Source organism: Cervus canadensis, chromosome 28 (genome assembly GCF_019320065.1).
Source record: "Cervus canadensis isolate Bull #8, Minnesota chromosome 28, ASM1932006v1, whole genome shotgun sequence".
Taxonomy (NCBI): Eukaryota; Metazoa; Chordata; class Mammalia; order Artiodactyla; family Cervidae; genus Cervus; species Cervus canadensis.
The window spans coordinates 19,614,411-19,626,242 of record NC_057413.1 but is presented as its reverse complement, the minus strand read 5'-3'; the positions used below and the strand labels follow the sequence as shown (position 1 = coordinate 19,626,242).

At 44.2% G+C, this 11,832-nt stretch overlaps 1 protein-coding gene and 1 long non-coding RNA gene across 6 annotated transcripts in view; both read right to left on the bottom strand.

The window, feature by feature from the left end:
- LOC122429593 (BOLA class I histocompatibility antigen, alpha chain BL3-7-like) overlaps positions 1 to 11,832 on the bottom strand; it is a 425,948-nt gene that overhangs the window by 368,376 nt on the left and 45,740 nt on the right. The window lies entirely within an intron of this gene.
- On the bottom strand, positions 851 to 5,359 carry LOC122429610. The gene is made up of 3 exons (XR_006266068.1): positions 4,957 to 5,359; positions 4,707 to 4,825; positions 851 to 1,270 (listed from the first exon to the last, which is right to left on the bottom strand). It is a non-coding gene; the product is annotated as an uncharacterized LOC122429610 (long non-coding RNA).

Here is an 11,832-nt window from a genome sequence, read left to right as displayed (position 1 = left end):
TTTTCTTTGTTTATTTTTGGCTGTGCTGGGTCTTCATTGCTCTGTGGGCTTTTCTCTAGTTGTGGCGAGTAGGGTCTACTCTCTAGTTATGGCACACAGCTTCTCGTTTCAGGGGTTACTCTAGCTGGAAAGAACTAGTTCTATGGTATTCTTCTCCTTCTACACTTTCCTCTCAAATTCAAGCAATTCTTTTTTCCTTCACCCTTGGACTCTTGTCTCCTAGACAAAAATATATATGAATATTTTACACTTGGGAAATGAAGAGTTGTATGACCAAAGATGAAAAATCATAAACATCCATCAGTCTTCTCTGTGTTGCTCAAACACTCACAAAGATACAAACACATGCACCTATTCAAACTCGCCTGCCAATGCAAGGTCCACACCTTCAATCCTCGGTCAGGGAACTAAGATCCCAGAGGACACAGAGCAACTCAGCTAGCATGCTACAACTATTGAGGTTCACCTGCTCTGGAGCCCATGTGCCACAATCCATGTACGGCAAAGGAGCAAGGAAGCTCCCTCGTGCTGCAACTAAGACCCAAAGCAGCCAAACAAATACATATTTTAAAAAAAAAGAATAAAGAGTAGAGGGGACAGAGGAGGGAGGAAGAAGTGAGCTGACTCAGCAAGTAGCTTCTGGAGAGTGCAGGGTGGGGGCCACTGAGGTCTGAGCTCAACAGCTTAGACAGAGACGGTTCCAGCACCTGGGCAGCAGCTGGAAGATGAAAGTAAACTGGTAAGTAAGTGCAACCAAATATCTCCTGTGTGAGGATTACAGTTCTTTTGTCCTTTATCACTTTCAACCCTTTGTAACTTATTTTACAGTGAATCTTTATTATATCCTGTGTTATACATATATATCATAATCAGAATTATAAAGCTTATTTAAATTTTTAAGAAAGAAGGCAGGTGGGAGGCAAGTGAAGAGCTGGGGACACGAGGCTGGACGTCCTGGGCTCCGTGTCTGGGCTCCGGGCAGTGACTCACACGGTCTTTTCTTCTCTTCTCAGGACCGGGTTCCCTGTGGAGGCCAAGCGGAATCTTAGCCTTCTTTTGAGATGTGTGGTCATCTATTAGGACTTTGTCGCCTCTTTGATGCTTTGAAAACAATTTTTGTATTTTCCATGGCATTTTCAGCTATTTGCTGTGGGAAGAATTGTCCGTACATGTCAGCCCATCTTTTCCAGTGGTGGCATTTCTATGGCAGAACAGTTCAGTCGACATATGATGGGTCCTGGAGCAGAGAATGTGCGTCCTCACACTTGACCTGAAGGTGATCGGTCAAGGGTTTTACAAGGGCAAGGTACTTTCAGCTCATTTTTTGAAAGCATTATTTAACTCCACACAAGAGGATTGAGAAGATACTCCAGAATAGACAAAATAACTAATTCATGTTCTCCCTGCATTCCCCAGTCACCCAAGACCTCTACTTAGAAACCATTGCAGTTAGGAATTCCTTATTTCTCGTCTCAGAAATGTACATCTAGACATTAATGAACACTGTTATTTCAGGGAAAGAGCTCAGGGCACAGACAGGAACAAATTATGTGCAAATTCACATATATGAAGAAGAACTTGCTTTAGAATATAAATAGAACCATTACATTCAACAATATATAAATAAACAGCAATTTATGTTTTGCAATGAAGGAAAAGTCTAACAGACACCTCTTGAAGATGATATGGAAATACACACAAAATATGCTCAATGTCACATGTTATTAAGACACGCAAATAAAAACAGCAATGATACATCCTCACACACCTAGTAGAGTAGCTAGAATCCAAGAACCGGTGATGCCCAGCGCTGACCAGGACATGGAGCAGCAGAAACCCTCGCTCACTGGGGCAGGAATAGGAAGCAGCGCAGCAGCCAGAAATGAGAGTCAGCAGTTTCTTATGAAGCTACACAGAGACTCTCCATCCAGTCTGCTCATCAGTCTAGCACTTCTCCATCCCATGGGAAAACTTGTATTTGCACAAACCCCTGCACACCAGAGTTTATATCAGAGTGCCCCTTAAGTGTGGACTGCACATGGTGACTTCCTTCCAAAGACTATAGTGTGGACAGTGAGGAAGTAAAAATAGAACTTCATAAGGAGAAACCTAGGAAATATATCTTAGGTGGGTGCTGAAGTGATTTTATTAGGGATATTCCAGTGGACAGTATAAACCCTTGATGTGTGGAGAATGTCACTTCATCTCTGTGGCCTTCTATCCAAAAACCCAACTCAAATACAGAGACATTCCACACTATGCCTGAGCAATTCTCAAAAGCATCCAGGTCATCAAACAAAAAGGGAAGTCTGAGAGACTGTCACAGCCAGAGGAGCCTGAAGGGAACATGATTAGAACCTAATTTATATCATATGTCTTTGATAGGATCTTGGGTCAGCAAATGAAATCCCACCAGGCAAGGAGGGCTTCCAGGGCCCAGCCTCTATCCTCAGCCTCCCGCTCTCTCCCACCTCGTTTCCCTCCAGCCAGCAGAGCAAACAAGGCTTGAGCATCCAGTCTGTGCCAGGCACTGTCCTGACCACTTCCTCCATCAACTCAGCCAACTCTCACCACATCCCGAAAACGTTACCCGTTTTGCAGATGCGGATGAGCACAGGGGGGAAATAACTTGTTTGGAGTAACACAGCGAAGAGGGTGGGGGAGGATACTGGGGTCCAGACTGCCCAGGTGGAGCCCCCACTCTCCAGTCTCCAGGGACTTGGTCAGTCCTGTGACACCACCACACCATCCAATATACGCACACGACTCCTTATCAGCGGTTTCCCTCTATACAGACCACAGCTGCCCCGTCAACTCCTGTCCAATCTCAAGGCTGATTTCAAATGTCCCCTCCTCAGGAAGGATGTCCTGAGCTGCTCCCAGACTAGAGTGGGGCCCTTGCTCTCTATTCCAAATGCTTATTTTCCAGCTGGACTATTTAGCATCGAAACACACAGGGCATGTTCTTGGGCTTCCTTTGTGGCTCAGCTGGTAAAGAATCTGCCTGCAATGCGGGAGTCCTGGGTTCGATCCCTGGGTTGGGAAGATCCCCTGGAGAAGGGAAAAGCTACCCACTCAATAGCCTGGCCTGGAGAATTCCCTGGACTGTAGTCCATGGGTTTGCAAAGAGTCAGACAGGACTGATTGGCTTTCACTTTCACCTAATGCATCCCCAGGGCCTGGCAGAGAGTATGTGGTAAATAAATATCTTTTCAGTTAAGGAAGCACCACAATGTTCATCGCAGCACTGTTTATAATAGCCAGGACATGGAAGCAACCTAGATGTCCATCAGCAGACAAATGGATAAGGAAGCTGTGGTACATATACACCATGGAATATTACTCAGCCATTAAAAATAATTCATTTGAATCAGTTCTAATGAGATGGATGAAACTGGAGCCCATTATACAGAGTGAAGTAAGCCAGAAAGATAAAGACCAATACAGTATACTAACACATATATATGGAATTTAGAAAGATGGTAATGATAACCCTATATGCAAAACAGAAAAAGAGACACAGATGTACAGAACAGACTTTTGGACTCTGTGGGAGAAGGTGAGGGTGGGATGTTTTGAGAGAACAGCATCGAAACAGGTATATTATCAAGGGTGAAACAGATCACCAGCCCAGGTGGGATGCATGAGACAAGTGCTCAGGGCTGGTGCACTGGGAAGACCCAGAGGAATGGGATGGGGAGGGAGGGGGGAGGGTGGATTGGGATGGGGAATATGTGTAAATCCATGGCTGATTCATGTCAATGTATGGCAAAAACCACTACAATATTGTAAAGTAATTAGCCTCCAACTAATAAAAATAAATAGAAAAAAAGAAAAGAATTAATAAACTTCCTCAAAGCATCATTGGGCTTCCCAGGTGGCGCTAGTGGTAAAGAACTCGCAGGCCAATGCAGGAGGCATTAAGAGATGTGGGTTTGATCTCTGGATTGGGAAGATCCCCTGGAGGAGGGCAAGGCAACTCACTCCAGTATCCTCACCTGGAGAAGCCCATGGACAGAGGAGCCTGGCGGGCTACAGTCGATGGGGTTGCAAAGAGTCAGACATGACTGTGTGCCTTAGCACGCAGGCACGCAAAGCTGTGTGACCCTGGGCTGGGCACTTCTGAGTCTCATTCCAAACACTTGATAGTTAAGCTGTGATTATGTCTGTCTGACTTCAGAGTTATAAATGGAATAAATTGGATAGTACATGTACGTTTTTGTTTTCTTTTCTTCTTTTTTTTGCATCATGACAGCCAAAATCAGCTCTTTTCTTTCTTTCAATTTTTTTCTGATTGTACACCACAAAATTCACCCGCAGTCTCACTACCTAATATGATAATAGTACCATCTTCATTCTCTTCGAGTGTGACTAAGAATTTATTTATTCTTAGTAATCTATTGTAGGTTATTTTGAAAAATTTTTTTTCTTTTTTATTTTTTTTTGGCCATGCCCTTCAGCTTGTGGGATCCAGGTTCCCCCACCTCGACTGATTCTAGTTCTGCAACCCTGCATTGGAAGTGCAGTCTTAACCACTGAACCTTCAGGGAACTCCCTATTGTAAGTTCATAAATTTACAGAAGTCAGAACATTGCACAACTATTCTTTCCACAAAAATAGCAGCACACTAATAATAAGAACAAAGGAAAAGCCAAACACACAGGCCTTTTAAAAGTTGTGCAATATGAGGGTAATGATAAACTCACGATTTTCCTAAATCTCAGAGTGAAGAGAGTCAGGCCAGCCACACTTTTGTCCGGACCACCTTTGGACTCTGTAACATCGATCCTTCCCTGAGTCTCCAGCCTGCTTGCCAGCCCTGCACCTTTGGAAGCACAAGACCCTTAGGCTCATGAGCCAAGTTTGAAAATAAATCTCTCTCTCTGTTTCACACACACAACACAACATTTCTCACACACTGGGAAGGGATCATTCCTCATAAATAGTAGGGCTTACCTTCGATCCACTGGTTCTGACCTCAGGATCAAGCTCTGCGGTATTTCTGCACGGCTGTGTCTGAACCAGGTCAGGAGTCCCTGCACCTACTGCCTCTGGTTTGAGGATGGACACTTTCATCAGGAACTTTCATCCTCCAGAACAGTGAGGCGGGGAGGGCAGAATCTTGTGTGGTTGACGGAGGAGCCAAACTATTTTGTCGATGAGACCAAGCTCTTGACGAGTCAGGTGAGGATTTCCCACTAAATCTGAGAAATGTGCGGTGATATCACAGCCAAAGGCTGGAGACTGGTCTGAACAGAGAGCACCCATTGATGAAAGCAGGCAGGAGCCTGGGAGAAAGCAGGAGAGCGATGCTCTCCACCTCTCCCCAGTCCTCAGGAGCGAGAGGCCCTCTGGACGGCGTTCCCATAGCATCAGGTGAGGCAGGTGAGTGAACACAAGTCATCACCTGAGAATGAAGGCTGGGGTCTGTGTGCCATTAATTAAGTATTAATCCAGCAATCTCACTGCTCATGGATGCATGCTTAGCAAATAATTTGGGGGCTCTGGAGATGGAGAACCAGATTAAAACCTAGTGCTGGTCATTAGAGGGCTGACAATGACTGTGTGGATGATACTCCCCTACTTCTGGGAACTCCTTATAGACACTCTGATGCATGTGCAGAGATGTCCCAGACTGGAACCTCCTTAATGGCTACAGGTGAAGCAGAGGAATAGTTTCCTAAAGTTCGTGGGTCAGACACCCCAGTAGTTAGAGTTTAATGAATGAGGTGGAACTTTGGATAGAACTTCACCCATGTGGATGAGTAGGATAATCATCAAAGACAAAAAGGAAAAGAAAATAAAGACATTGCAAGCTGTCAGGAGTTAGTGTGCAAGAAGGTATGCGGTGCAATCAGGCACAGTGGGTTCAGGGATGACGTTGTAGTTTAATAATTTCTAGTTAATGTCTCTTGAGGGTTCAGCTCTGTTGAAACACTGTGTGGAAAGCCTTGAAACCAAGTCAAGACATAAAGAAGAGGTTCAATCAAAGTTGAATGGTGAGGCTGCTCAGCTCTTATCAGTTGAGCCTTACAGGAGCAGGAATTCAACCAAGGTTTCTCCAGGGGTCACATCCAGACACCTGCACAGACCCACCTTCTAAGGGCTCAGAGTGTGAGAGGAGGGCGGGACACGCAGTGATGCTGGGAGTGTGTCAGTGCTGGTCTGGGAGCTGGAGCTGGAGACTCTGGAGCCCAGGCAGGGTGTGTTGAACCCAGGCTGGGGCAACCCCAGAGTCACTTGTGTTTGATTCTGAAATTCATTCAGGAATTTCCTCAGCACAAGTTTGGTGGTGCTTGTTAGCGTCGAGCGGCTGTACCTCAGCACCTGGAGGACGAGTGTGCTGAGCGGGGTGTCCTCCGACGTGAATGCTGCGCCTGTGACTCCGTGCTCAGAGGCACATGCTCAGATCCGAGACCACTGGTACCGAAGAGACCCGCAGGGTCGTAATCTAACCCCCCGTTTAGGGGAAATAAACAGAACCATGGGAGATGCTCAGTTAACACAGTTCAAGCAAAGTCCAAGTCTGAAAGTCTCCATCCAGTGCTTTTTCAAAACATCCTGTACCCAAGTGTAGACCACTCCTCATGGCAGAGCTGACAGCAGGTAAAGGAAATCAGAATCAGGGAGCCAATATTAGTTTCTCCTAAAACTCAGCAGTGGCCACAGCACTGAAAAAGTTCCGTTTCATTCCAATCCAAAGAAGGGCAATGCCAAAGAATCTTCAAACTACCACACAATTGCACTCATCTCATATGCTAGCAAAGTAATGCTCAAAATTCTCCAAGCCAGGCTTCAACAGTTTGTGAACCATGGATTTCTAAATGTTCAGGCTGTATTTAGAAAAGGAAGAGGAGCCAGAGATCAAACTGCCAACATCCATTGGATCATAGAAAAAGAAAGAGAATTCCAGAAAAACATCTACTTCTGCTTTATTGATTATGCCAAAGTTTTTGACTATGGATCACAACAGACTGTGGAAAATTCTTCAAAAGATGGGAATACTAGGCCACCTTACCTGCCTCCTGAGAAATCTGTATGCATATCAAGAAGCAACAGTTAGAACCGGATGTGGAAAAAGAGACGGGTTTCAAATTGGGAAAGGAATACATCAAGACCATATATTGTCATCCTGTTTATTTAACTAATATGCAGAGAACATCATATAAAATGCCAGGCTGAATGAAGCACAAGCTGGAATCAAGATTGCAGGGAGAATTATCAATAACCTCAGATATGCAGATGACACCACCCTTATCGCAGAAAGCAAAGAGGAACAAAAGAGCCTCTTGATGAAAGTGAAAGAGGACAGTGAAAAGGTTGGCTTAAAACTCAACATTCTAAAAAACTAAGATCATGGCATCTGGTTCTGGCCCTTCATGGCAAATAGATGGGGAAATAATGGAAAAGTGACAGACTTTACTTTGGGGGGCTCCAAAATCACTGCAGATCGTGACTGCAGCCATGAAATTAATTGCTCCTTGGAAGAAAAGCTATCACCAACCTAGACAGCATATTAAAAGCAGAGAAATTACTTTGCTGAGAGAGGTCCCTCTAGTTAAAGCTAGGGTTCTTCAGTAGTCGTGTATGGATCTGAGAGTTGGACTATAAAGAAAGCTGAGTGCTGAAGAATTGATGCTTTTACACTGTGGTATTGGAGAAGACTCTTAAGAGCTCCTTTGACTGCAAGGAGATCAAAGCAGTCATTCGTAAAGGAAATCAGTCCTGAATATTCATTGGAAGGACTGATGTTGAAGCTGAAGCTCCAATACTTTGGCCACCCGATGCAAATAACTGACTCATTGGAAAAGACCCTGATGCTGAGAAAGATTGAAGGCAGGAGGAGAAGAGGACAACAGAGGATGAGGTGGTTGGATAGCATTATCGACTTGATGGACATGAGTTTGAGCAAGCTCTGGGAGTTGGTGATGGACAGGAAAGCCTGGCATGCTGCAGTCCATGGGGTCGCAAAAAATCAGAGACGACCGAGAGACTAAACTAAACTGAAAGGGGAAACCAATTAGGAGATGGGTCTGCATTTAAGGCAGGAGTGCCTTGAGTTTTCATTCCTGTATCTTTTCCTTTCTTCCTGCCAACTTCTGTCCCTGTTGTGGAGGGTGGTGGCAGCAGGGACAGGTGAAGATGTTGGTGGAATCAGAGGAGGAGTCCAGCAAGTGCTGGGGAAAAGGAGGCAAAAAAGGATGGGTGTGTCTTGCTTCAGAGGATGGCCAAATCTGACCTTGGAGCAACTGAAAGAGAATCTCTGAGGGAATAAACAGCAATAGTCTGCAACCAGTTGGTCACTTATTGATTGGTTTTTCTTTTTCCCCAGAGCCTATTAGTCTACAAGACCTGGATCAATGCCAGATGGAGCCAAATGATCATAATGGCCTCACACACCCAGAATTTCAGTCCTCATGCCAGACCCCGGCTCCATCAGTCTAACAGGGGAAGCTTAGAATTTACAGCTAGGAGGCCTGCATTCAGTTCCTAGTTTTGGTCTTAATGGCACTTTTTCTTTTATGTGTGTTCTGTTATTTATCTTATTATTTTAAAATTATTTTTATTTTATGTTTTATTTTTAATTGGAGAATACTTGCATTACAATGTTGTATTGGCTTCTGCCACACAGCAGTGTGAATCAGCCATAAGTACACATGTATCTCCTCCCTCTGGAACTTGCCTCCCACCTTCCCCATCCCACCCCTCTAGGTCGCTGAGCACCAGGTTGAGCTTCCCATGTTATACCAAAACTTCCCACTAGCTTTTATTTTACACGTGGTAATGGATATGTTTCAATGCTACTCTCTCAATTCATCCCACCCTCGCCTTCCTTCACTGTGTCCACAAGGCCATTCTCCACATCTGCATCTCTATTCCTGCCCTGTGAATAGGTTCATCAGTACCATTTTTCTAGATTCCATGTAGATGTATTTCTTATTATTTTTTTCCATTTTATTTTTATTAGTTGGAGGCTAATTACTTTACAATATTGTAGCGGTTCTTGTCATACCTTGACATGAATCAGCCATGTATTTGCATGTATTCCCCATCCCGATCCCCCCTCCCACCTCCCGCTCCACTCGATCCCTCTGGGTCTTCCCAGTGCACCAGCCCCGATCACTTGTCTCATGCATCCAACATGGGCTGGTGATCTGTTTCACCCTTGATAATATACATGTTTCGATTATTATTATTTTTGAAGTTAGTTGATGTAAAATATAACACATTCCTTCTTGAGGTCTCCATTTCCTCATCTATGAAATGAAAAAACTAGTTTCTTTCCAGTCGTGATTGGGATGATTAAAAGCGTTACTATATTTGAGGTGGTTGCAGCTGCACCACACTAGTACTAATATTACTTTTGCTTTTTATATTATAATGAAGCACATGGACAAGAAATGATTACCAATAAGCTTTATCTGCCAGTTTCCTTATTGTGGCTTCTCCTGAGATGACTACGAGCAGATTTCTGGAAATCTAAGGTTCCCTTCACCCTTGTCACAGTCAAATATGCATATATGTTACTTCACGCCTGCAACATCTGTATTATTTCATATTACAAGTTTTAGCTGCTCTTTAAATAAATGCATCTGGATTGCATTTTGTTTCCCATGCTGGGAAGGGACAGTGTGTACATTTTCTGGGGAAAAGGAGAGTTTTATCTCAGCCTTGAGGAGGCTCTAATAATCCCCCACTTCTCGCCCCCCAGCTCCCATTGTCTGACATTTCAGCACAAAGGGCTGGGGGATAATGCAGTGGGACTCCTGGGGCGAGTGCTCAGTGACTGACCCTGGGGGGAATCTCCCCTGAGCAGTTGTCACCCTCATGTGATGAAGCAGAGCTGAAGGGCTATGTCGGGGAGGGGACAGGAGAGGGCTTGGGGGCTTCTGATTAGGAGAAATACGGGCAGTCTGCTTCTAAGGAGCCGTGACTGTTGGGGATGAGTGTCCTGAACCGAGAGAGTAAAGGAGCCCAGGACATGGAGGGCTGAGCAGCATCTCCCTCCATGAGCTCAGACTGATTTCCACAGGGCAGACGGGAGGTGAGACTTCTCCATCGGACCCTCAGTCGTTCCTGACTTCTGGTCTGGGGGCACACAGGTGAGCGGTGCTCTCCTTGGTCAGGACCACCTTAGCCTCACCCAGGTAAAGCATTTGTGGCAGCGTGTTCTAAGGGGCACCTCCCACAGACGCGAGACAGATGACAGGAGCACTTTCTGCAGCAGGACCGGACTGGAAGCAAGAGGGTGATGAAGGGCTTTCCTAGTCAGGGCCTGTTCCCTCCCTGCCTGGTGCACACGATGCACAGTAAGGTAATAGGAATAGAGAACTCATTCCATATCTGTTTATCCGAATGGAATAATATATTCTTTCATGGTTTTATTAAAGGTTAACGTCATTCACGCAGTTGTGCGTGCAAGTTTCCATTCGAGTATTCTTGCATTTTAGTAAACTCTCAAGTGTCATTTGTTGTACTCAGCTTTCATTAACCATAAACTTTCATCCTCATTCATTTTCCTGTGTGATTATTTAATCAAAGGCACAACTGTCTCTACATTAATAAGTCAAATATCTCTACATGATTTCTCATGATACATACTCTTATTATAATCCTGATTCGTCTCAATTTCTGCTTTCCCATAGGTGACCACTTTGAAAAATTTTTAGCTGATTCTTTTGGCTTTTATTTCCAAATCTCTAAACACGATGCCTTATTAGAACTGCTGCTTGATTCTTCTGTCACAGCCACTGTCTGTCGCATCACACAGTGGCTGATGCAATAGTTAAGTTATTGCTTTCTTTCAGTCTTCCCATTCCTTCAGTTTCCCACATTATTTATATATTGATCATACTTAGTTCATTCAGCTTTTTCTTTTCCATGACTAATACACTAGTCAACTAACAAGATGCTCAACTTAAGACTTGTAAGTTAATTTTTATTTGGGGCAAAATGAGGACTGCAGCCTGGAAGACAGCACCTCAGCTAGCTCTGAGAAACAGCTCCAAAGAGGTAGGGAGGGCAGATCAGTATATATGATTTTGGTGAAGGGGGAAGATTAGGGCAATCAAGCTTATCTTCCAAAGGTTTTCTGCTAGTCACCAGGAGCTGATCTCACCGTGAAAGGATTTAATGCTTTTCTACATATGAGGAAGTGAAGCAATCCAAAGGACTGGAAAAGGTCAGTTTTCATTCCAATCCCTAAGAAGGGCAATGCCAAAGAATGTTTAAACTACTGTACAATTGTACTCATTTTACATGCTAGCAAAATTATGCTCAAAATTCTTCAAGCTAGGCGTCAGCAGTATGTGAACTGAGAACTTCCAGATGTACAAGCTGGGTTTAGAGAAGGCAGAGGAACCAGAGATCACATTGCCAGCATTTGTTGGATCACAGAGAAAGCAACGGAATTCCAGAAAAACATCTACTTCTGATTCATTGACTATGCTAAAGACTTTGTCTGTGTGGATCACAACAAACTGTGGAATAATCTTAAAGAGATGGGAATACCAGACCACCTTACTTGTCTCCTGAAAACTTGTATGCAAGTCAAGAAGCAAAGGGTAGAACCAGACACAGAACTACGGACTAGTTTAAAATTGAGAAAGGAGTATAATAAGGCTGTACATTGTCACCCTGCTTATTTAACTTATATGCAAAATACATAAGCCAAAATGCCAGGCTAGATGAATTACAAGTTGGAATCAAGATTGCCAGGAGAAATATCAACAGCCTCAGATAAGGAGATGATACCATTTTAATGGCAGAAATTGAAGAACTAAAGAGCCTCTTGATGAGTGTGAAAGAGGAGAGTGAAACAGCTGGCTTAAA